Source organism: Pinus tabuliformis, chromosome 5_2 (genome assembly GCF_031772625.1).
Source record: "Pinus tabuliformis cultivar Carrire ecotype Pingquan chromosome 5_2, CPIR1, whole genome shotgun sequence".
In the NCBI taxonomy this organism is placed as follows: domain Eukaryota; kingdom Viridiplantae; phylum Streptophyta; class Pinopsida; order Pinales; family Pinaceae; genus Pinus; species Pinus tabuliformis.
This window is the reverse complement of record NC_142306.1, coordinates 881,650,567-881,677,589: the sequence shown is the minus strand read 5'-3', so window position 1 is coordinate 881,677,589 and position 27,023 is coordinate 881,650,567. Positions and strand designations below refer to the sequence as shown.

The 27,023-nt window shown below is 36.4% G+C and overlaps 1 pseudogene; it reads left to right on the top strand.

Moving 5' to 3' along the window:
• LOC149162130 (COP9 signalosome complex subunit 5 pseudogene) overlaps positions 1-26,442 on the top strand; it is a 39,008-nt pseudogene extending 12,566 nt beyond the window's left edge.
• Positions 26,443-27,023: the final 581 nt, after the last annotated feature.

The following is a 27,023-nucleotide window of genomic DNA, read 5'->3' as shown; positions in this document are numbered from 1 at the left end:
AGAGGAAATTATTGATGTGCCAGCAACTTTGAAAAACCACAATATGCAGAGGAAATTACATTCAGAAATCAACTTCTCTTACTTCAAATGATGAAGTATTTATAAAAATATATTGAAAAAATATCAAGATTTGTTTACAAATATCTCAAACTGTCGTACACAAATAGAACTAAAATATAGGAAACTCAAAACTAATGAATCTACTTGGCACTATCTTTGTTGATTGTTGGTGACAAAGAAGAGAAATTCGAATTCGATAGAAACTCTTATTTGATGAGGTAGCATCCAAGTCACTAACTGCCTTTGAGATTTTTCCTCCTGAAATTCTGAAAAATAGGGTCTTGTAATACCTTTTTATATCCCAAACCATTATATCTATTAGAAAAATGGGAGAGATTTTTGTAAATGATGATGTTGGAAACAAAACCCTCTTTCAGTTTTTGAAAATTCAATTCCACCTGCTCAAAAACTACATTTGAAAACACTGGCTGAAAACAAGAAATTTCCGGAAAATACGCCTTCAAAGAATCATTAGCATCTCCCAAAAAATAACATATGTTACAAAACTAAGAGAGGTTTGTGTGAATGCGGATTCATAAACAAAAACCTCTTTCGGTTTGTGAAAATACGTTCTCAGTTGTTTTTAAACCATGTTTTCAATTACTCCGTTGTATAGGGAAAAACATAGTTTACTTGACTATGAAACAGACAAATGACATGGAGGCGGGAGGTGTCATGGAGGCACATGGTTGGTGGAAATATGACTAGGTGTTAAAATAGGAGTGGACGATGAGGAGGACATGGTGGGTGGACCTTGGCACGAGAGTAATAGGCGAAGGATACGTGGCAGGATAGGTGTAGCGAAGGTGTTGGGTAGGGACAATGGTAAAGGGACGAGGGGGAAGCTGTTTTTGGAGGGGTTAGGGAGCGATAGGTGGTATAGGCTGGTGGGGTGAGAAATGTGGGGAATGTGCCACGTATGGAGGGGGTAGAGTGGTATAAATGTCCTTTTCATACCCCCCCCCCTCCCCACCCCGGCAGTAAAGGTAGGATGGAGAGGGGGGGGCAAAAAAAGATATGAGTCGTTGATCAAGATCAGTGGGGAATCCCGATGCTTTGACAGAAGCATCCTTTAACCATATAAGATAGAAAAAATTTGTTCATATGCACCTTATTACAATTTATTTAATCACATTTAAATGATGTGATTAATTTAATCTAAACATACTTAGTTATTCTCTAATGCTACATTTTGACTTGCAAGCATATTTTTTTATTTTCTCAAGGTTTTGACCTTTCTAGAAATAATTTACAACATGGAATATTATTTACAATATCCTAAATAATAATCATCAGCTATAATCAAGAAATCCTATAAAAATTATAGGACCCTAACACATGGCATAGACATAGTCTAGCCCAAGGAGCAAATTGAAATCTAAGGGATCTTGGACTACCATAAGATCAATACAGACAATTTTACCTTCCAGATTAATAGGTAACTTAGGAAGGATCCCTAAAGGCTTGCTAATGGTTCTATTAAAAGCCAAAATATTATATGTAATAGGTACAAGATGATGGGAACCCAAAGCTTGCCAAGTAGATGAGGAAAAAATACTGATAGAGGTACCTTCATCTACATTTATGCATTTCACATTCTTACCATATGATTTCACAATGATTTGGAAAGGGGTGGAAGAAGGAAGACAAGGTCCTATCATTCTACTCCAATCAAAGGAAGTAGCCACATAACTTGGAGGGGAATCAATGGAAACAAGTGGCATGCCCCCATGTGTAGAAGAATCTGAAGTAACAAGAAGAACATGAGCGGTATTAATTTCACTCTCTAAAGGGAGAGTGAGATTGACCAAATAAGGAATCGAGTCAACCACTTGATCAATCGATGGTTCATCAACCTGAGTGATATGCATTTCACTCTCCAATGGAAGAGTGTGATTTACTATACTTGGAATTAGATCAATCACTTCATCAACTAATGGTAGGAGAAAGTTTACAGTAACCAGTTCGGAGTTGTTACTATTAAACAGTAATTTATTTTGACAATTTTGAGGCTTCATCCATATGATGGAAAAGGTGACTATAATGAATCCCTTTTCACAAACTACATGGAAACCTAACTTTACCCTTTTTCTTGGGAACCTCACAATCACTGGTTGATGGATGAACAGTAGGTTGATAAGAATTTTTTGACCATAATTCCAACACCTTAGGAATACCAAGATAATCAATAAGGAAGTGGTCGCTCTTACAAAGCTTGCAAGGGTATCTAGGCTTGTGATGCATGCTGGAAGTTTCCTTAACATTACCATTACCTACATTGATGGTTGGATCATTGACTTCTTTTTTGTCTTGCTTATTCTTCTTCTTCCCTTTCTTCTTCTTCTTAGTCACCTGGTTAGAAGCATCAAGGATTTTACCATGTGAAGAAGAAGAAGGATAAGATGACATGTTGGGTGAAGAACGTAAAGGGTCAACAAGAGGTTGGTGATGTTGAGATGGTGAACTTAGTTGAGGTGAAAAACTCAATTAAGGTGGAGTAGTTTGGGTATTTGGGATCAAAGAAGTTGAAAACAACCACACTGGTAAACCTATCATGAATTTGGGAAGTGACAACATAGCCATATAAGCAGGACCAACATTTGCAAAATCAGGGAGAGGATTAGGGTTCCCATTAAAAGGGAGATCTTTATCGATAACTTCTGGAATTATTGTCATTAGATTCAACTTATATAAATTTACTATCGATATTAGAAATTAAAAATCATAATCCAAGCCTAAGGTTTGTATAAAAGTAAAAACAAACAATTAACACGCGCTAGTAAATCTAAGGATTCGAACTATGCAAACAAGATTTTCACAGCCAAATCACTAGTTTGTGATGAAACCTAACATCACATAGATCAAAGTGAAAAGTGGCTATAGATAGAGTGGGTGCAACCAGTTACGTTGACAACCTGTTTAATGTACATGATCTGGTGCAAGTAAACTGAATTTATGCCATCTCAAATGAAGAATACCCTCTAGAAAGGTCCAAGTGAGTCTAGCCAATGTGTGTTCTGCATACAGCAAAGACTTCCCCTTTGTCATCACCTTGGGTAAAATCCCTAACATTATAGCCTCTAAGGTTAACACGTAAAACAATTTAACCTGGAGGTACAATCGCAGATCGAACGTACACGCAAGGGCAGAGTAAGCAAGCTCAATCCCCTTGAAAGTTCCTCAACATGGTTAATCTAAGGTTTACTTTCAAGTGACTCCCAAGTACCTTTCAACACCATTTTTAGTATGTATACATCACTCTACCATATCCAATGAATTGGGGTCGATCACTTCACTGGGTCCAATATGATCTCATGCTTCACTCCTTTATAAGGGCAGCCTCCTAGAGAAAAATTGTAGTAAATGGATTTTTCTCCCTATCCCAAGATGCTAATGTTTATTTACAGCTTTGGAAATTTAACTCACTTCCATATTCCAAATCCCTACAACCTGATCTACTGTAGGTGGAAAACAACCCCAAAAAATAAAATAAAAAATCTAGATTGATTTTATTAACATTGATTTTAAGAGTTGTTATTTACTCACAGTGTAAATGGATGTGAAATGGATGGTGTTATAACCTCACTCAAAAATCTAATGCAATCGAACATGATATTGTGATATTTTCATTTCGATGAATCCTAGCTAAAGTAAGGAGAGACGTTCTTCTTTAAAATATTAGCTCCAAAAAAAAAATCCACTTCTAATTTTTCAATGCAATTCAAAGACCTAAGTTCCAAACCATGCAATGAAATCTATGCACAATTTTCTTGAAAACTATTGTTAGGTCCCTATAATACTAGTGTATTCCCTTATTATTATTTTCATTGTATCTCTTATTGTTATTGTTGTGCCCATGTTATCCCCATATTGTTATTATTGTACCCCATAGAAGCCCATTATTGTTATTGTTGTGCCCTTATATTATTATTGTCATGTTGGCTTTGACTCTATTGTGACCCCTTAGACTCCTATATATAGAAAGGAGGTCTTGTCATTTATAGCATCCAAAAATTATTCATTTTTGTAATGTAAAGGAGGTTTACCCCTTGAAGAGGCTGATTTTGAATTCATTTATGTATCCTTTCTTCTATTTTTGAGCTAGTTGCATAACAATTGGTATCAGAGCTTTGGATTCTAGGGTTTTGCAGCTTCAAACAGGTCATCGTGGAATTTTTGCTATAATTTTTTTTCTACGATGTTTCAGAAGCCAAAATTAAAACCCATTTGATACGAAATCTTGATGAACCTCAAGTAGGAAGTTTTAATTCTTGTCTCACTATATTTTCAGTTATATGATCCAAGGACGTTAGGGATTTTGGAGGCTCCCAAATTATATCTTAAACATGTGACCTGGGGAAACTCATCATAGCTTTATCTATGAGAATCAGTAAAAAGGTACAGAAATAGGACGAACTATAGTTTTCTTTGTATCGGTTTTAGGTCCGAAGGTCGAAATTGTGACATGTGGCACTTCATACAAGTTCACTCTATTGAACCAGTTTATAATAATACCATTGTAGGAGATTTGGAATAACCCTTTCTTGGAGAATCCAATCTTGACAAGACTTGTGGATTTGGAATGAGTACTCAGAGGTCTACCACATGACAAAATTTCAAACCTTAGAGATCCAAAATTACAGAGATACAACAAATTCAATATCAAGCTCCTACAAAACCAAAAAAGATGTGTAGTCCTTTTAAAATTTTGCATAAGTTTGGTTTGAAAAAATAGTTTGAAGGAATTCAAAGGACATAGTGAAGCATAATTATCATTAATTGATGCCTCGAAGAAAGAAAATGGAAACACCTAGTAAGAAAACTGAAATCTCTAGCATGACTCATGAAGAAGGGGAATAAATACAACATGATATATCAAAATTGCAAGACCAAGTGCAACAAATTTCACTCTCACAAAAAGTAACAGAAGCTAAGATGGATGTTTTAAAGAAAGGCATGGAAGATAAGATGGATGGTTTAAATATTGGCATGGAAGTTAAGATGAATGGTTATGAATCTAAGATGGATGGCATGGAAGTTAGGATGGATCTAAACATGGAATATTTGAAGATATATTTGAAAAAGTTGCTACAAGAAATGCTTACTAATGGCGAAAGGGAAGTAAAGGAAACTCATGATGAGAAAAAAAAATGTTAATTATGATTTCATAGACTCTAACGTTGGATTGAAGACCCACCATGTTCCAAAGATCAATATGAGGAAGTTTGATGGTAAGGATCCCATAACATGGATACTACAGATGGAGCAATATTTCGATCTCCATAATCTGGAAAACATGCAAAAGGTACACATTGCAACTTTATATTTGGAATCCAATTAGTTTGTATGGTATCAATGGCTTTTCTTCGGTAAAAAATTGTGGCTTGGGAATTTTTTATGAAAGAAATGATAGAACATTATGAGGATACAAAAAGAAACACCTTTTTAGCCAATTGATAAATCTAAAAAAAAAAGGTTCAATGGTGGAGCACATTAAGGACTTCGAAAAATTGAATATAAGGATAAAAGATATTCTAGAGGAGCATAGGATTGATGTGTTCATAGGGACATTAAAGGATGATGTCCAACATGAGGTTCGCCTTTGGGAACCTTATTCATTGGAGAAAGCATTCAGGTTGGCAAGAAAAATTGAAAAAAATTATGGAAACAAGGAAGCCTACCAATCACAACTATAAATATCGAAGTGTTGTTGCCCATAGCATTCCGCAACCCACAAGGTTGACACCACAACAATTGGAAGAAAAAAGAGCAAAAGGGCTTTGTTACAGCTGTGATAGAAAATACACTAAAGGTCATAAGTGTGCTGAGAAGAAATTATTTTACATAGATTGTGAAGACGAAGAAGAAAAGGAATAAGAAACATCAAAAGAAGAGGATACACACGAGGAAAAAATCCTAGAGAAAGAAGAAATGAATCTGATCATACCTTGTAATACATTGGCTGGAATAACCACTCCTCAAACTATCAAGATATAAGGACATATCAAGAAGAAAAAGATAATAATGTTGATTGATTTGAGAAGTACCCATAATTTTATTCATTGTAAGATAACAAAGTAATTTAATTTCTTCCTATATCTAGCACCGGAGTGTCAAGTGATGGTTGAAAATGGAAGAACCATAAATTTCTCTACAAATTTCCATAATATCAAGCTATCCATGGGAGAATATGTGTTGAATATTCCAATGCTTTCCATTGCAAGGGGTCAGGCTTATGTTGTACTAGGAGTCCAATGGATATAATCTTCGGGTACGATAGCTTTTAATTTTCAAGAAATTTTCTTGAATTTTTTTCAAAACGAAAGGAAGTTGAAGTAATGGGTATCATAGGGAAACCAAGAAATATAATCAGCTCTAACGGCATGACAAAGCTTCTAAAGAAATAACAACGTGATGTAATTGCACAATTATGTTCACTAGAGTTTACCACATCGAAATCATGTATTTCTCCAGTTCTCCCAAAAGTATTGGACAATCATTCCAAGGTATTTGAGACTCCCAAAGGCATCCCACCTATTTTTGATCATGACCATGCTATTCATTTGATTCCAGGAAGTGTTCCTCCAAAGATCAGGCCTTACATATATCCTTATGCTCATAAGAGTGAAATTGAACGTATGGTTGGAGAAATGCTAGAGGCTGGTATAATTCAACCTATCTAAAGTTCTTTCTCTACTCTAGTAGTATTGGTGCACAAGAAGGATGGATCATGGCACATGTGTCTGAATTATAGGGAGATCAACAAGCTCACTATTAAAGATAAATTTCCCATTCCCGTCATTGATTAATTATTGGATGAATTGCATGGAGCAATTTACTTCACCAAGTTGGACCTTGTTTCAGGATATCATCAAATCAGAATGAAGATTGAAGACATTTCGAAAACAGCATTTAGAACTTATGATGGTCATTATGAATTTTTGGTCATGCCTTTTTGCCTTACCAATGCACCTTCTACATTCAAGGTTTGGTGAATTCCATTTTCAAACCTTCCTTCTAAATTTGTGTTAGTATTTTTTGATGATATACTAATATACATCAAGTCTTGGAAAGATCATGTTCAACATGTTGATAAAGTGCTCAAACTATTGGAGGAGAAATAATTATATGCAAAAACCTCCAAATGTTTCTTTGGAGTACAAGAGGTGGAATATTTGAGTCATATTGTATCTCATGAAGGTGTTAAGGTAGACGCTAGAAAAAATAATGCCATTAAGGAATGGAATATCCCCACATCCATAAAGCATCTGCGAAGATTCCTCGGGTTGACAGGGTATTATCGCAAGTTTGTTAAGAATTATGGGAGAATAGTAGCACCTCTAACAACATTACTCACGAAAGATGCATTTTCTTGGACTCCAGAAGCAACGAAATCCTTTGAACATCTTAAAGAGGCAATGTGCCAAGCACCAATCTTAGCTACACCAAACTTCACAAAAACCTTTATTGTGGAATGTGATGCCTCAGGAAATGGAATTGGGGTTGTTTTAGTGCAAGAAGAAATACCCATTGCTTTAAAAAGTCATCTAATCAAAGGAAAGTATTTAAACAAAGCTATTTATGAGAAGATAATGTTGGCAATACTAGATGCACTTAAGAAATGGCGACCTTACCTAATGGGAATACACTTCAAGTTAAAAACGGATCATGATAATCATAAATACTTTTTAGAACAAATCTTATCTTCAAAAGAGGATCAAAAATGGGTCACAAATATCTTGGGATATGACTTTGAAATCATCTAAAAAAAGGGAAGAAAAACATTGTTGCAAATGCACTCTCAAGAAAGGATGAGGATGTGGAAGCATTGCTTTGCGCCATTTCTATTATTCAACCAGACTGGATAAATGAAGCAAGGGATGAATGGAAGAATGAAGAATAAGTGTGGGCACTCATTCAAAAGTTACAGCAAGACCCCATTACATTTGATACATTTAGCTAGAAAAATGATTCGTTATGGTAAAAATATCGCTTATAACTCTGTAAGAATTCCCAACTCAAACAAAATATTTGCATGGAATTCCACACCTATCCCTTAGGAGGCCACTCAAGATTTTTAAAAACTTACCACAGGGTTAAGAAGGAATTTTTTTGGGATGGCCTTAAATCTAATATTCAAAAGCCTGTGGTAGAATTTTTGGTTTGCCAACAAAATAAAGTTGAAACAATTATGACCCCGGGTTTATTACAACCTTTATCCATTCCAAGTCAACTTTGGGAGGAGGTTTCAATGGATTTTATCACAGGTTTACCCAAGTCCGAAGGAAAGAGTATCATCATGGTGGTAGTTGATATACTTACCAAGTATGCATACTTTTGTGCATTATCTCATCCCTTTAAATATAGTACAATTTCTACTGCATTTATGGAAACAATTCAAAAGCTTCATGGAAACCCAAAAATTATTGTAAGCAACAGAGATCCCATTTTCACTGGAAATTTTTGGACAGAATTATCTTCTTGTCTGGGTACTCAGTTAACTCATAGCTCATCTTATCATCCTCAATCTGATGGGAAAACTGAGATAGTGAACAAATGTTTGGAAGGATATCTTTGTTGCTTCATATCTGATAAACATACACAATGGATCAAATTGTTGCCTCTGGATGAATGGTGTTATAACACTTCCTTCCATACTGTAGCAAAAATTACCCCATTTATGGCACTTTATGGATATCATCCACCGTCCATCACATCATATTTAATAGAAAATTCTAAGGTTCAAGCAGTGGAAGATCACATCAAGCGTCAACAACAAGTTCTCCAACTCTTATAGGATAACCTCACATTAGCACAGAATAGAAAAACAATAGGCAAATCAACATCACAGCGAAAGAAGTTTTGATGTAGTCGACTAGGTATTTCTACAGCTACAACAATACAAAAAAATGTCCCTCAACCAAGCTAAGAAGGATGATAAATTATCACCAAATTATTATGGCTGGTACAAGGTGTTGCAAAAGATTGGTACTATGGCATACAAATTGGAGTTTCCTATATCTTCTCGAGTGCACCCAATTTTCCATGTTTAATGCTTAAATAATGTTATAGGTGACAAGCTCCGAGTTCAAACAATATTGCTAGAACTTGAGGAGGAAGGAAAAATCATATTGGAAACTAAAGTAATCATAGAAACAAGAACTCGACAGCTACGAAATCAATCAATTTCAGATTATCTCATCAAGTGGGAGAACTTACCCGCTGAAGATTCCAGATGGGAGGATGAGAATTTTATACATAAGCATCCAGAACTACTCAAGCGTTGAAGACAACACTTTTCTGAAGAAGAGGGGCATGTTAGATCCCTATAATACTAGTGTATTCCCTTATTATTATTGTCATTGTATCCCTTATTGTTATTGTTGTGCCCATATTGTCCCCATATTGTTATTATTGTTCTCCATAGAAGCCCATTACTGTTATTGTCGTGCTCTTAAATTATTATTTTCATGTCGACTTTGACTATATTTTGACCCCTTAGACTCCTATATATATAAAGGATGTCTTGTCATTTGTAGCATCCAAGAATTATTCATTTATGTAATGTAAAGGAGGTTTTCCCCTCGAAGAGGCTAATTTTGAAGTCGTTGCTCTATATTTTCTTCTATTTTTTGAGTTGGTTTCATAACAACTATACAAATTTAATATATGCACAATTTCCATTCATATGATGAAATGAGAATTCTAACCATGCAAGAGAATTCTTCAAAACAAACACAAGACAATTGAAAATCAGTGAAAGAAAAACAAGACTATTTTCCTTCACCAATGTAACTAAAGAATAAACCGAGTGTAAGAAAAGGAAATTGGTAAAAATTTTGAAGATCAAAATTGAAGACACTCAATGGAAATTAACACTCAGACACAATTCAGCACCCGCCCCCCTCTCCCCCCCCACCCACCCCCCCCCCCCACCCACCCCCCTCCCCCCCCACCCCCTCCTCCTCCCTGAATGATGAGGGAAAATAAAAGAAAAAACATGCAAAAATTGTTAAGAAACTAAGACAAACCTCTGAGTAATAACCAAAGGAAATCAACTTAAAAATTTCTCGAAAATGAATTTCAAAACACAAAATCAAGTTGATGGAGACCTATTGAAGGTACAAACAAGTGCAATTAAACAGGAAAAATTAAAATTCCTGGACTTGATGAGGAGAAAACTGAAATTTTCAAAAATTCCAGGTATATGTGTAGGTCATAGAATGGTACAATGTTCATACGCATTTTTGCAAAGAGAAAATTGCGCAAAAGTGCACTCTGTGCCTAAAGCTAAAGTGCTCATAGTGGGGAATTTTGGAAAAAAAAAACAAGTCAAATAAAACCGAAAATCGATATTTTTAAAATTTCCAAACATTGAGAGAGGGATTCTACAGAAGGTTCAAAAAGTCAAACAAGGAAAATAATGGAGAGTGATATGAGTCCCCAACGGAGTCACAAAATTTTTATGTGGACTTATCCCTCTTGCAGAAAAGAGTGATCTCCCTAGACTTCAGAGAAACCTAGTAACAAATAACCAAGAATGCTACCTTTCTCTAGACTATGATTGACTGAAACCAATAGTATGATAGAAGCCACTTACCATTTAAATCGAAATTCTTGATGAAGTCATTTTCAGATCTTTCGACCATCTACTTCTCCTCGATGCTTTAGAGATCTTTCCATCACTTCTTGCAGCTTCTTTGAGATGTCTTGAAGGAGATTTGCATATATGGAAACATACACGAGATCAAAGCATCCAACATATAGCATAAGAGATAAATGGACTAATGAGCCTAATAATAAACCAAAATGGATCAATATGCATTCAAAGCCTATGTAGGTGATCAAGGAATCTTGCAGATTATAACAATAGAGAGGTAACTAAGAAAGAATAGTTGCCTTTATATTAATAAAAATGGAGAATAAACTTACAACCTTGAATCCTTGATGTTGCAAGTCCCCTCCCATAATCTCCAACCTTCTCCTTGAATGAATAGCCTTCCAACCTTATTCGAATAACATAAACCTACTTCCAACAATCCTCTTCCAATCCTCAGACATGTTGTAGCTTTATAGGGCAAGAATGGGAAGTTTGGGATCCATTCTCCAAGGGATGAGATGCACTAATAGTGGGATAGGGGTTCCAAAAAGAAAGGGATTTTCTCCATGACAGGTGGGATCAGGGCTGAATAGGCACATATTCGAAGCTTGTTGCTTGGGATAGATACAACCAACAATGCTTATAGAATTTACTTTTTATTTTACATTCATTAAGTTAGGTGCACATGCCACAGTGTAAGATAGAGCGCACTTATATGTATTTTCTAATGGAAGTCTCTGTGTATGCACAAAGATTGACTAGGTAACTGCATATGAAGCCAAAATCAGGGTTCTAAACCATGGGATCCAGTAATTTCACTTTCTTTGGGATATTTTTTTATTTTAACTTTTCAGGGGAATACCTTGGACACATTTATGGATAGCGAAAGATTCAAATCGATGGTCATTTCCTCAATGCGACAAAATGACGTGTAACAATGGTGGTAATAATTGTTTAGTATAATGTAATTTAAACAAACCAATTGAATTAATGTGGTTACTAATATCATTTATATCATACTAATGATGTTCAATATTCTTTGAAATTAGGATTCTAGTGATGATGAAAAACCCACCTACCATCATCTGATGCACCCCACTACAATGTTAAATCGAGCAAAGGATGCATTATGAGCAAGAATTGGAGAGGAATCATACAAATAATGATTGAATCAACCACCTATTCAATATCCACTACTTCCATATTCACCAAATAGGAATGACTACAACAATAGTAGTTCTTCATTACAAGTTGGAAATGGAGGAAATCAAATAGAGGTTGGTATGGATGACTACCTATGGGATATGACTACCATGGAGGTAATGTTGTTAGATTCATTCCAGAATGATGACCTAGGGGATGATGCTCATATCATTAATACATTATTCAAAATCCTGAAATTTGCTTCCACCACCCCTCTCTTTGGACCTAGCAGCAAATCAAAGTCTAGTCAGCTGAGGACAATGATGTTGTATGTGAAAGCAAAGTTTGGCATGTCAAATGCATGTTTTAGATATAAGTCTTTTGGATTAATCACATCGTTAGGATTTGGTCAACATTTCGAACCAACTAATGCGGTTCATCCTCAAGACAAGGTGAGAAATCAATCGGTCTAAAGGAATAAATAGCATGGATGCATCATTGTCCAGAGTTTGCCGTTGGAAACTAGCCGTTGATAAAATATTATTTAAGAAAAGTGGTAAGGGGTTATCTGTTTAATAATTCAAATTTTAGTTAAAAACTAGTTGTTATGTGATAATTAATTATTTAATTTCAATATTATAAAATAATAATTTAATGATAACAATCTATATGGTAATAGTTAATTTATATAATATAATTTGACTTCTTAAAATAAATTCGGTTGAAAACTAACTGTTGGGAATAATCCAAAATTAAAAATATATTTTAACAATAATTAAAAAAAAAAATTATAAATAAATAAATAAATACTAAAACAAAAATTATTTCACTATATTTTAGTGATAAAATTATTAATATTATCAATTTCACTAATAAGAATAATTTATTAATGTTGTCCATTTAATATGATTATTCCTAATTAGAGGAAAACTTGTCCTTAAATAGGAGGAAAGCAAAGATAACCCTAAAGATTAACTGCAATATTAATAGCTAAGAATATTATTCAGCGCAAAATGAAATCAAGATTAAAAAAAAGGATGTTAAAAAAGATATAATAAGTCGATCATATTAGACGAATGAAGATAAAGATAATTAAAGAGGAAAATAGGGGATAAGACTAGAAGAGGAAAGAAGAAACTTAGGAGGAGATGGAGGGAGAAAGGAGAAAAAAGGAGAGGAGGAGTCATGATGAGAGGGCTGGAATCCAGCTTTTACTTAATTTCCACCCATCATCCCTATTAAGGTTACTGGCATGCCTTTCGATTTTGATTGCTTCCCTAAGTTTCTTGTGGTGGAAATGATCAACCCTAGCAATGAATTTGGAGTCTTCAATGCAGACATAGTGTTTTGATTTCTCTTCATGTTTGGCAAGGGCGGATGTACGCGTTGAGCCACTGGCGCTGTGCGTAGAGAAAATTTTGCTCAGGATACCTATTTTTCCAGTTTTTGACTATGATCATGGATTCTCTCTCATGGTGGATGATTTACTATTGTAAATGATGTCATGGCTTGTAAATATAGTGGTTAAAAAGTTGTAGAGGGTAGATTCATTGCTTTACAAGTTAGTTTGAAGTCAAATGAATCAGTTTTTCACTTTTGGAGGCAAGCTGTTGATAATGCCTATATTCTTGTTCCTTGTTTAGTATCAGTTAGATCAGCTCCTCTTCTCATGGATTCGACCCCTAAGGCTAGAGTGGGTTGTTTTGATATCTATATCATGTGTTTTATGATTCATTTGCAGAGGTTGGACTCACTTGGATGCTCGGAGCTTGATTGTAAATCATTGTAAGCAGTTTGGCAAGGAGATTAATAGGATTTGTAGCTATTTTGATGGGATCCCTGTGGTATGGAGTTTTAGCACAGTTTCTTATTTTGTAATCATTTGATTACATGTTTTACGATGCCATCATCCATTTCATTTCTTCTTATTGAATGTTATCAAGTTTGGTAGGTAGAATCCATTATAACTGTTATCTCAAAACCTAAACCTGATAGGCTGCTGATCAGGAAGACTTTGGGTAACTGTTTCAAACCAACTTTTGGTTGAGGCTTAGCCTCCTCAACCTGAGAGGGTTCTCTCAATAGATTAAAGATTTTGATAATGGATTATATGGCTAACTCTATGAAACAAATGAAGAAGTGTGAATGGTTGAAACACATTCAATAAATATCCATTGGGCTTATGGAGTTAGAAAATGCTTTGTATGACAACAAATCTAGCTAAACATGGAAGTCAGGGCATAAAAGTTCAATATATCAATTAACACATAGGAATATGTAGAAAACACAGTTTACATATGCATGAAGGAAGTTAGAGCATTGCCAATGAGTTCTAAGTATCATACATTTGTACTACTGCAAATAAGGAAATGAAGACAAACATAAACAAGCCACCATTGAACTCTTTCTGAATCCTGAGAAGTAAAGCCAAAGTCTTTATTCATAAAAACATAATCAGGTATAGTAACACAATATGAGTATTTTTTCTGAAAATTTCCAACCACTGGTGCATTACAACCCATGTCATATATAGAGTTTCCTTACAAGCTTGAATTCCTTGCTCCAGCAAGAGGGGAATTCGAATTTCTCTAGACCTGACACCTATTGAACTTTAAACAAACTATTAATTACAACTGACAGCAAACTAACAGTATTAGAGACCTAATTTGACTAGGAGTGTAACTCCTTATCTATGCTGGAAACAACTTAAACTAACTCATTCCTTGACATCTGTCCCTCTTCATCTTTGGATTGAGTGCTGACTTTAAACTTCGTATTGTCCTTTGATTACTTGTCTTCAACTGTCTCTGGATATTAGGAAAACTGCCCTTATTTTTTCTGCTTTAGTCTCCAAAGTGGTTCCTCGAATACTGCTAACCATCTTATCCCTTTTACTAGTACGTGATGCCTTGAATTAGTCCCAAGATCTTGCTCAAATACTCGTCTAAGACAAAACCCCTTAGGTGTTGGTTGAAGCATGAAAGCAGGCCGAGCTACGAAATAACTGTTGTTTTCGTAGTGTAGAGTTTGGAGATATTAAATGCTTCTTATTCTTTGAATTTTCCTTTGCTTTGTATTCAAAACTTCTGAGGTGGCCCTTTTGTGCCTTCTACAGCAGCATTTTTCATAATAGTTCCCCCTTTTCATTTCAAAATTGATTCAAAAGCAAAACTGGAATCTTCAGCAGTTTCATAGCGCGCTACGAAACTACGGTGCATTATATGTCATTTTTAGCAGTTTCAAGAGCACAATTTTTGTCGTTTCTTGTGATTTCTTTTTTCTTAATAAATTCTATACATGCTAAGGGACTGAACAAAACTGATATTATCCATCCAAACAAAAACCTTCGATCTTCAAAAAGTAAATTTTCACATCAAAATTGAGTCAAAATTGCTTCACTTACTATTAGGTTCATTTATGTTGAGGTTGTTCCTCTGTTTCATTCAGCTGAACCTTTAAGTCTTCAACCTGTCTTTTCAGCATTCGGATTTTAGTTCTCAATTTTCCATTTACCCTTCTGACATATCTTGCCTCTTTTATTGCAGGAAAGGTCCAAGTGAAGTATTGATTATGACTGCTCACTATTTCATACCTTGGAACTTTCCCATCTTCCCAACTAGCCTTTGCTCTTTTGAAATTTGCCTTTTCAATAGCATGTTTTCTTGCTCTTTCCTTGAGTTGGGCAGTCTCAAGATTTGCAGACACCAACTTCTTTTTAACCTCCTCAAAGCTATATTCCTCTTACTAAGTAATAATTGCTTTACCTCTGTCATCTTTGTGCAATTGTAATGATGTTTTTGATGGAGCCACAAGTTCTTCATGTAATTATGCTACCTCCCCTATCTCACTTACTTCAGGTTGTGCCTCTTGTACTCTTCTTGAATGCCTTGTCACAGGTCTTCTTGGTTCGAACACAAACTCTAAGACCTGGTCATCAAATTGAAGCTTTTTGGAAGATTTAACCTTTTTGGTTTTGTTCTTGCTGGGTTCAAGTAGATCTGCTTCGATCAGAGGTGACTCTTCTATGTCGATAACCTGGAGGAGATCATTCAAACTTCCCTTTGAAGCTGGTCTTTCATTATTAATCCCTGTTTTCCCCTTCTCCTTGGCTAACTGACTTCTGGTTACTCTTGAGGGATATCTTGAACCACTAGTGGTGTCATAGGCTCCTTCACCTGCTTTTTGGCTTTCAATTTCACAAACCTGCTTGATCTTGCTTCCTTTTAATGACTCACTGTTGGTGAAGATATTTCCTTAGCCTTGGGGCTAAGGCCTGTTTCAGTTCTAAAGCCTGTCATAAACAAGAAAGCAGACCATTCTCTGCCTATCTTCTGAATCTCATGTAAGACAATTAATTTTATCAAACCATGATGGAACAACGAGGTTTCACAAGCTTCTTTCTTCAATTGAACCTTATCAGACATCTTGCCTAAGCTACGAAACAGATAAAAATGAAGATCTAGAGATATTTTTCCAATGAAATGTAATAGAAGCTTAAAATTGTAAGAGTATACCTTATGGTATCTCCCTTCACATGTAAAATATCTTTAGATGCATGAACGTAAGCTGACATATGAATCTTTTACATAGCTTCTGGGCACTAATTTGGTTATGTCTGAGTCTATGTATTCTGACTTCAGAAATTCCTTGCAAGGTGCCATGTCAAATTTGAAGTTCTTAAACCATCTCTCCTGGCCTCTAGGAATCTCTGTGACTATAGATATAACCTCAGGAGGAACTGGTATTTCCAGCACTCCAACCTTTGAATTCAAACCAATGAAATTGAAAGCAAAATCCTTGGTTACTTGAATGTGACCTCCCTAAATTTATTCAAAGAACCTCCAGCAGCCCACCTATTTGAATGCATCTTCAACCTCTCTGTTCCTCGTGAGAACATCTAAACCTTCAAGCTCAGCTCTAAGACACCAGCCTGATCTATGATTTTTCTTTTCTTCAGACATTTCTGCGAGACCCCTCCAAGGAGACTTGAAAAAACTTGCACTAAGTTAGTTTGAACACTGCCTCGCTTGAGTTGAAACGGAGGACTACCTCGCTTGAGCTTTCAAAGAACTCTGGTGAATGTCATCCTTGAGCTTTCCAATTGTCTCTTATGCATGAAAGGAACACGAAAAAAACCAAGACCAATTCACCTTACCTTACCCTTTTCGAAATTTGAAAAGAGTGTGTACAAAACCCCCTAACGAATATAATGATGAGGGTGGATAGCTGCATGTGATAAGCAAGGTTCATGGACTGACACTTGATGATGAAACATTAACGGATTTTGATGCATTTGACAGCTAGACAAGATTTTGCATGAATCAACACGAATCCCCAATTTCATAGTGCATCTAGTGCAAATTCTGGGTTTTGTGCTACAAAAACTCTTAACTACGAATCCCTGATTTCGTAGCGCACATAGTGTATTTTCTGAGTTTTGCGCTACGAAAACTCCTAGTCAAATTCGTAGCACATGTCAATTTTGAAACAGCCTTAACACAAGACACTTTTGAAATAATGTGGGATCAATGGTGAGTAAAACAAGATTGTTGACCTTATTTCATAATGTGAACAAGACTCCACTCTTTGACTTAGACTCTAAAAAAAAAAAAAACTTGACCAAGACTAACATAAAACTTTGGAACCATACCAGTTGTCCAAAATTTTAGAGTTTTTTTTCTTATTTTTTAGTGATAACAGTAACAGTGCTTTGCCTTGGGAAATCATTCAATATTTCATGTTTTCTACTGTTTGAAAAGGATCCATGATTGTCACATGCCCTCCTCAGCTCCTCATCAGTCTTAAACACCTCACACCATTAAGCCTAAAGTGCTAAAGCCTATGCCTATCTTGCCCCATAGAACACCCTGCATTTCTGACCTAATTTCCCAAACCTAAACTACCTAGCTCCATCTAATCCAGCAAAACACCAACAAATTCAATTAAAACCTTTCGAGCTACTATACCTAGCCTAAAATCCTTTACCTGATCCAGTCATCTTGACTGAGATCCTTATGGAGAGAGCCCTCTCCCGACCTGGTAGGGCTAGCTACCAAGCTAAGCTTGGTTTGTGGTTATCCTAGAATTGCCTCCCTTCAGCCTGAGGTCAATCTAGGTGATAACATAGTGGTGACCATACTGGGGAACGTAGTTTTATGTTCCTCAACAAAATGTATCAAGTTCATATCTAGATCTGATTGTTGATGGTGGAAAATGATCAGACACCGGAAGGCTAAAATCATTCACCTGACAACTCTAAATCAGTTTCGAGATCAGATCCAAGGACTCCATTGGAGGATGAACCTGACCAAAATAAACGTGAAAGGACAATATGGAAATATCAAGTATTCAAGTTGGAATTTCATCCAAGACATTATGTTCTTTGTTATAAATTATTTCTTCTCTTTTCCCGAGAATGTCAAGAAGGTTTTACAAAGTATACTGTATTCGAGAAAAGATCCTAGACCTACATATGATTCTTTCCCTTTGGGGATTACGAATACAAAATATTCGCATGCCTTTGATCTTGATCAAGACCCTTCTTTCGAATCTTATGATGACCGCCTTCAAACTGATGAGCCTCAAGAGACCAAGACTGATTCTACACCTTCTATACATATTCCTATACCTTGTAAAATTCCAGATAGATACAAGCCTCTGATTTTACCTCCTATATCCCATGCTTTCCCTAAAAATCATTACCTATATCTACCAAGATTTGATGGTGAATGTGACAATCACTATTGAGAGACATGTACTGAATTTTGAGTCTTTTCTTGACCTTTTTGAAGTTGATGAAGAGGATTTCAGTATTAGGCTTTTTGTTCTTTCTTTGTGAGGCAAAGTCAAGAGTTAGCTCAAAACCATGCCTGATGGGAGAATCTCAGATTTCCAGTAGTTCATCAAAGTTTTCCTCGAAAATTAGGTGGTCAGAAAAAACCCTTTCTTTATTCTAGAAGAATATAACCAGCTGAAAAGACTTCCAGGGGAGATAGTACAACAATTTTCTACCAGATTTAAACAAGTTTATTGTTTGATCCCTGTTAATATAAGACCTCCTCCTAGATATGCTCTCTTACACTACCCGGAAGCCTTTGATTTGGATATGGAGTTTTAGCTGAGGGAAAGGAACCTTGTAACACTTGAAGAGATGTAGAACAGTGCTGTAGATGTACAGGATAATTTGCTGATAAGAAGGGCAAAGTTGAAGGGAGAAGAGAGGAAGAACATAGATCTAGAGGAGTCGATGTATTTAGAGGTAAAGCTTGACATTTTGGTAAGTGCAGTGGAAGAGATGATGCAAAATATCACCACAAGGAATGAGTATAATGTTCGAGACCATGGCTCACTAATTGAAGAAGAACAAGTGGCTGATCCAAAACATTTTATTTCTTATCCTAGTTGTCATAGATCTGAAAATGATTGTTTTATAGATCATCTTGGAGAAGAGAGATCTGTTGATCTGACATGTATGCTTGATGATGTGTTTTATACTAATGATTTGCCTAACTTTGATTAGTATGATGATGATTATTTTCTCCAAACAAAAGCAAGTCTTGTAGACAAATAAGCAGTTGGTTTATGGAAGGAGGAAGTTCACTTTCAGCAGCTTGGTGATCAGCCATTGCATATCAGCTATGGAAGTGAGGAGGACAGTGCAGAAAATTCTGAAGTAGGTGAAGGATCTTTGCCTTGTTGTTTTACTTCATTTCAGTTCATCAGAGACAACTTTTATGCAATCAGAAATCAACCGTCGATGAGTTTTGATCTAGACCATCTAGAGGGCAATGAAATCTTTGTTCAAGACTTCTCATATCTAGATTTGCAGCCCCTGAATGTCGTTGAATGTCAGGTTGCATATGAAGACCTGGAAGCTGGAACATACGATCAAATGATGCAAGATGATTTCGTACCATTATGCTTTGAATCATTTCAGTTTTTGAAGGGAATTTTTCATAGTATATATTCAAATGAGCAGCCTGTAGAAAATCATGCAATCTCCTTGGAACCAATAGAAAATGGGTTGCAACAGTCTTTTCAAGTTTTTCACAATCCAATAGTTGATGTGTTGGATGATATCTGCAGTCAAAGTCCTTCTCCATTAGCTAACTATGAGCTTGAAAAAAGTATTGATACAAACTCGATCCGGCAGCCGGTTTCTTTGTCATTTTCAGGAGTCTCGTCACAAATCTCAGATGAAAGTTTGCATTCATGCTATGAGGAGAAGCAAGGTAATCCATTGAATGAGCTAAGTGCTAGTGCACATGAATTTCAAGATCCTTATGCAATATTTTTGAAGTCAGATAGAGAATCCATATTATTCAATTTAGTAAAATTTGGATTTGTTTACAAGTTTTCATGGGAGTTGCATTTCAGTAGTTCTCTCTTCTTGCTCATAAACAAGCACTTGCAAAGAATTCAAACAATAGCCAGAATTCTTACTTGGTTGCATTGGTTGTCCCATTTCACTTGATCAGGTGATGAATGGAACGGTTAGAGTAGGTTTTATTGAATAAGCTCTATTTTGAGCATATTTTCCAGTTTGTCAATTGTGTTTTAGTATCGAGACAGTTTTTAGTTGAGTAAAAGTCAGTTTGTGTTTTTGAGCCATCCGTATTCAGTCATGTATTTCAGATTGAGTTTTTCTTACTCCATGCCCAATGGATAAGGTTACTAGGTCTACCATGTTCTTGGCACCTCCAAGGAGCTACCATCCCCATTGGAGCCAATGTTAGTGTTAGTCTTTTCATACTTCCATCAGGCATCAAAATTTTCTCTTTTGCATTTTCATAGTAGGAGTCCCATACTGACAAGTTTGCATCATTCCATTAGGTCATGGATCCAATTATGGTTGTGTTCTCTTTAGTTTTTCCCTCATTGACTATACTTGTTGATCTTCCTCAATAATTGTCTTCAGTCATGGTTCAGTCATGGTTCATAAAAAATATACAGTCCATTTCATTAGGTTCTAGGGTTTGATTTCATTAGGTCTAGGGTTTCATTACCAAGGTCAAGAAACTGATTTTCAAATGTGAATAAAGGTCAGCAAGGGTATGAGGATGATCAATAAATCAAGCATGATGGCTTGGAAGTCATAACCTACTGAAAATATTATTTTTGTAACCTAATGTAATTTTCACCTGAAAAACATGTTTTTGAGGTGAAAATAGAGTATTTTGAATTTTCTTATATTTCCTATGTAATTTTAAGTTTTTATATGTAATAATGAATCCCAGCTGCATCTAAGCACCTCTCCTCACTGCATGACAAAGAAGCACTACAAAAATCAAGTCAGTTTGAGCATTATCCACCTGCAAAGACACAATGAGAAAAGGCATTAAAAAAAAGAGTTTTGAAAAAGACAAGGAACATTGGAAAATGGGTTTTTCTAAAGTGAAAAATAAAATTTGTACTCATATATGAACCCTCACCTTCCATTTTCTAAGTCATTTTTCTCATCTTGCAAGCAAATAAGTCCAAAGGTAAGAGCAAAAGGTAAAATTCAAGTGAGTTTGGGTAGAAGAAAATAGGCATTGTGCGTAGGGAGTAAGGCATTGTGCTTCTGGAGAAAATAGGAAGGTGTTGCACATAGGGAGTAAGGCGTTGTGCTTCTGGAGAAAATAGGAAGGCGTTGCGTGTAGGGGACGAGGCGCTGCGCGTAGAGTAGGGCACTGTACTCCTGGCAATTTTTAGCAGTTCAAATTTACAAAGGCACTACGCGTAGGACTAGATGTTGTGCGTCTGGGCGAAGGCGCTGTGCATTGGGCAGTAAGCCACCAAATCATCCATAACACCAAAAAATTCACCAAATTCTCTGTTATTTCCTCTTTTACAAGTAAGTTTCCCTTCTCCACTTTATTTTTAGCTTGCACAATGAACGTTATAGACATTTTCTTCACACTTAAAATCAAACCCTAGTTTCTTCTAGAAAAACCTAACTGCTTTGTTTCCCATCACCCATCACTAGATCTAAAACCCTCTTTACATCATTACCCATCCCCTCATCCATATCCCCTCATTATATCCCTCATCCTAAAAACCCTTTCCCTCACTCTCATAATTCATATTTTGTCTAAATCTACCCTAAACACATCCCTACAATCCTAAAGACTCCCACTCATTCCCTTCAACCCTTTCTAAAGGTGTGCAACTAAAAATATTGTAAACATGGATAGAGAATATCATGAATATGAAGAGGAAAACACAGCTAGTGACAGTTCAGCAGATAGAGCCAGGCAGCACAAAAAACCTCATAAGGGAGGCAAGATCACAAGAGAAGAGCCAACAAACCTAAGGGAATTGTAGGCTTCTCAGTTGGTTGTTTCATGTTTTAGATATCAGGGATGCTATGAGTTTTTTGAACAAGTAGAGTGAGTACAATTTCACCCAGATCTTACTAGACTCTTTGTAGCTCATATTCAAAACAATAAAGTGACTCTTGCTGGGGAAACTTTCACATTGTCACCATCCATCATTTCAAATTCCACCGGGATTCCAATTGTTGGTGAAAAGTGGTATAAGGCCCAAGATCTTGATGAACATTATTATGAGCCTTACATTAAACCTCAATACAGAAATTAGGTGAAGAGGCTTTTTCCTTTCAAATTTCTTGAGAACAAGTATGTCCCCTTGATGAGAATCATCATCAAATACTTCACTTGTGAGGGCAGATTTTCCAGGTTGTACACTTACCACATCAGGATCCTCATGCATTTTACAAGGGTGAAGATGTTAAATCTCCCATACTTTTTGTTCAGAAACATTGAGAAAATGGCTTACCTTGTGTAGAAGAAGCCATACCCTCAGCAGATGAGCAGCATCTAACACTACTCCTTGATCAAAATTATTGTTCTTCATCATCTCAGTCTCCTCAACATCCCTTGGGAGAAATTTATTGCTCATGACATGTTTAAGGGTCCTCAAATTCCTCCATCAAGGTTTCAAGAAATAGGTGGGCCTTCTAGTCATGTGGAAACGAGGAAAGAGATCAATGAGACAAGAACTGTTGAGGTGCCAGTCTACTTGACATATCAAAGAGGCACAAGGAGATTGTTTGCAACTACTAGGCAAGTGTTTGCTCCATGGAATGTGGAAGGGACCTTTCCTTCTTCATCGACATAGCAGGTATAGGTACAACAGTTGCACAAGGGAAAGGAAAATATGCCAGATGATGATGAGGAGGAAAGGGACTTTGAGTTGGCAAAACATGATGAACTTGAGCAACATGACATTGAGACCATTGACTTAGAGGCTCAGGAGAGGGAAACAATAAAGGACATCATCATACAGGAAAAGGAAGCTCAAATACAAGATTTGGTGGATAATTTGGAGAGGGCCAAGTATGTCATTACATACTTAGAGCAAGAAAACAAATAGTTGAGTGACAAACAAGTTCTCATGGAGTTAGAAATGCTCAAGATGAAACGACAAAGTGGCAAAGAGGCACAAGTTACTTTGACCCCTATTGAGCAGGAGATTTAAAATGATAAGGAGATTTGGCTTGAGAGATTCAATCCACACCTTGAGAAGCTGATACAGAAGGCCAACAGAGACAATCAGATGATAAGGCACATGGCCTATCATTAGAGGACTCGCAATAGGATTTGCAACATAAGAAATCAAGAAGCTGAAAGCTAGGTTAAGGTGGGCCTTGAATGGAAAGAAAGAGGAAGATAGACTTAGAATGTTGGCTGAGGCTTCCTTGGCTCATCAAAGCACATGATGGTGGTGCTTCACACAAATTTTGGGCAAGTTTTGGGCAAATTTTGTCATTTGTAAATTTTGAATTTTAATACACAGGAAAACTGCACAGAAGCACAGCGCCACCAGCACTGCGCTTTTCCTAGGGGAATCCAATTGGAGAATGGCTTACATTTTTAGATTCAGGGTAGTAAGTACATGCACCCTAGAAACTTTCAGAATTCTTGGAGCAAAATTAGTCCACCAAAAGGTCAAAAAACACCCTAAAAATGATCTCTCTACCACTTTTTGGACACACAGAAGTAGGCTTGGGAAAATCGATTTTTGAGGGGTCAAATGAGCTCTAAATGCATAACTTCTAGGTGTTCTAGAAACTATACTTGAACACCTTTCCAATGAGCTATCATGGGCTCAATTTGGATGCCGATAAGGCATTCAAAAGGGACCTGAAAGTGGCACTATGCGTTGAGCCAGTGGCGCTACGTGTAGAGAAAATTTTGCTCAGGATGCCTGTTTTTCCAGTTTTTTACTATGATCATGGATCCTCTCTCATGGTGGATGATTCACTATTGTAAATGATGTCATGGCTTGTAAATATGATTTTTAGAAAGCTGTAGAGGGTATATTCATTGCTTTAGGAGTTAGTTTGAAGTCAAATGAATCATTTTTTCACTTTTGGAGGAAAGTTGTTGATAATGCCTATATTCCTGTTCCTTGTTTAGTATCAGTTAGATCAGCTCCTCTTCTCATGGATTCAACCCCTGAGGCTAGAGTGGGTTGTTTTTATGCCTATATCATGTGTTTTCTGAGTCATTTGTAGAGGCTGGACTCACTTGGATGCTCAGAGCTTGATTGTAAATCATTGTAAGCAGTTTGGCAAGGAGATTAATAGGATTTGTAGCTATTTTTATGGGATCCGTGTGGTATGGAGTCTTATCACAGTTTCTTCTTTTGTAATCATTTCATTACATGTTTTATGTATTCCATCATCCATTTCATTACTTCTTATTGAATGTTATCAAGTTTGATAGGTAGAATCCATTGTAACAGTGCTCTGCCTTGGGAAATCATTCAATATTTCATGTTTTCTATTGTTTGAGAAGGATCCATGATTGTCACATGCCCTCCTCAGCTCCTCATCAGTATTAAACACCTCACACCATTAAGCCTAAAGTGCTAAAGCCTATTCCTACCTTGCCCCATAGAACACCCTACATTTCTGACCTAATTTCCCAGACCTAAACTGCCCAGCTCCATCTGATCTAGCAAAACACCAAAAAATTCAATAAAAACCTTTTGAACTAATATACCTAGCCTAAAATCATTTACCTAATCCAGTCATCTTGATTGAGATCTGTTGGACACCTAATCTTCAATGGGTTAGTGCAGAAGCCGAATAGACAAAAGGAGTCTAATAGACCTTGGGATGTGGAACCCAACGATCACAACATGTACTATAAATGTATATCATTTGTTAATAAAATTGTATTCTCATGTTTTATCTTTTAGATTATGTTGTTTCCATGTGTGTGTTTAACATGGTATCAAAGCAAGTGTATTCCTTTCCTTCATAATTACTTTGAGCCATTTGTTTTATGGTCTGTATGTGAAGGTCATTTCTTCCATCACTTAAGAATATTTTCTCAGCTAAATTCTAGCTGCCGCATCTGTCATTTCTCCAGCGCCATTTTTGGCTTCCCTTTGCTTTGTAACTCCCTATTCTGGCTATTTTCTGCCTTGCATACAGAGCGCTGCCCCTCTGCTCTTCTCTGACCAGTTTTTTATAATTACCTACATATAATGTTGCACTACCCTGACATATAATCCTGATGCATATATAATGCATTTCCCTAACATGATATAATCTGCTATTTCATATAATACACTGCCCTAACACGGTTTGCCTATTCTGCCCATATTGCAGAAACTGACATCACTGACAACTAGAGCGCAGGTTTCAAATTTAGGTTTCTGCATCATAGCTCCACTGCCATTATTCTATGTCCTCTACCTCTTTCCCTTGATAGAAAATCTGTCTTGATTCTTTGTCTGCCATTTTGTTTCAGACTCGTCCTTCCTCTCTACCACTACCCGATGGTTAATCGATCTCTTACCCTAATGAAACTCGAAGCCGCGAAGAAGAAACAAGCTTCTACCAAGAAGAATGGATGTGTTCCTTGATCTCTATGATTTTCATTTTGATTTTAGTTTATATTTGATTCCAGGAGAAAGCATCAAGATTGATTTTGCAACAATGCTCCGAGCATCTACCACAGGAGTGGCTGAGTTGAGCCTCAATTTGGTTGCTGGCTTTCTGGTATTGATGTGCATACACAGGTTTCTAATCAACAGTTTCAGGAACCTTTCTTAGCAGTAGTCATAGACCCCACAAGAACTGTATCTGCTGGAAAAGTTGAGATTGGTGCTTTTCGAACATACCCTGATGGATACAAACCTCCTGATGAGCCTGCCTCTGAGTATCAAACAATCCCTCTGAATAAAATTGAGGATTTTGGTGTTCACTGCAAGCGGTATTATGCTCTGGATATTACATACTTCAAGTCATCCCTTGATTCTCACCTCTTGGACCTCTTATGGAATAAATATTGGGTGAATACTCTTTCATCTTCACCACTCTTAGGGAACCGAGATTATGTTGCAGGTCAAATTTCAGATCTTGCGGAGAAGCTAGAGCAAGCAGAAAGTCAATTGGTGCATTCACGTGTAAGCTCATTTCTGGTGCCTCCATAAATGAAGGAGGAGGAATCACAACTTGAAAAGATTACGAAGGACAGCTCAAAAATTACTGTTGAGCAAGTGCATGGACTAATGTCACAAGTTATCAAGGACATCTTGTTTAATTCAATTCACCAATCAACAAAAAAACTGAAATTTCTTTTGGCAAGAGATCAGGAACTGAGCCCATGGTTGAGACCTGAAGCTTGACTGAAAAGGCCTAGCTAATTGTGCAAAGTTGTTTTCCAATTGATGTCTCATTTTTATCTTTCATTGATCTACTATTTTGCCATCACATCGATCTCTTGTTCTGAATGTGTAAATCATTTCCATCATTTGCTGGGCGGTGGTAAAATACCATTAGCCAGGAAACATCTGATATTTATGTTCCCATAAATGTTGCTATGCTTTTGGTGGAAGACCATGGATGATGTTGGAGCTTTGATCACTGGTGGAATACTGAACGACCCTACATTAAATCATTTTTATTAAGAACATGTGTTGACTAGGAATTGGAGTTATATTCTGGTCGATATATATTTTGAAGATCAACCATATGATAGAGGTTGTGTGTGAAATATTTGTGTTTAAAAAATTGAATATATTTTTTGTCTTATCTTGCAAACACCTCAACATGATCGATATGATCAAATAGCTATAGATGTGAAAGTCTGGAGAATCAGAAGCACCGCAGAACAGCTTCACAGTGGCGTGGAGAGCAGAGAGACTCGCACAAGAGAAGTTGTGTGTTAAAGCAACGAGCTGGTCAGTTCATCTCTGTGCG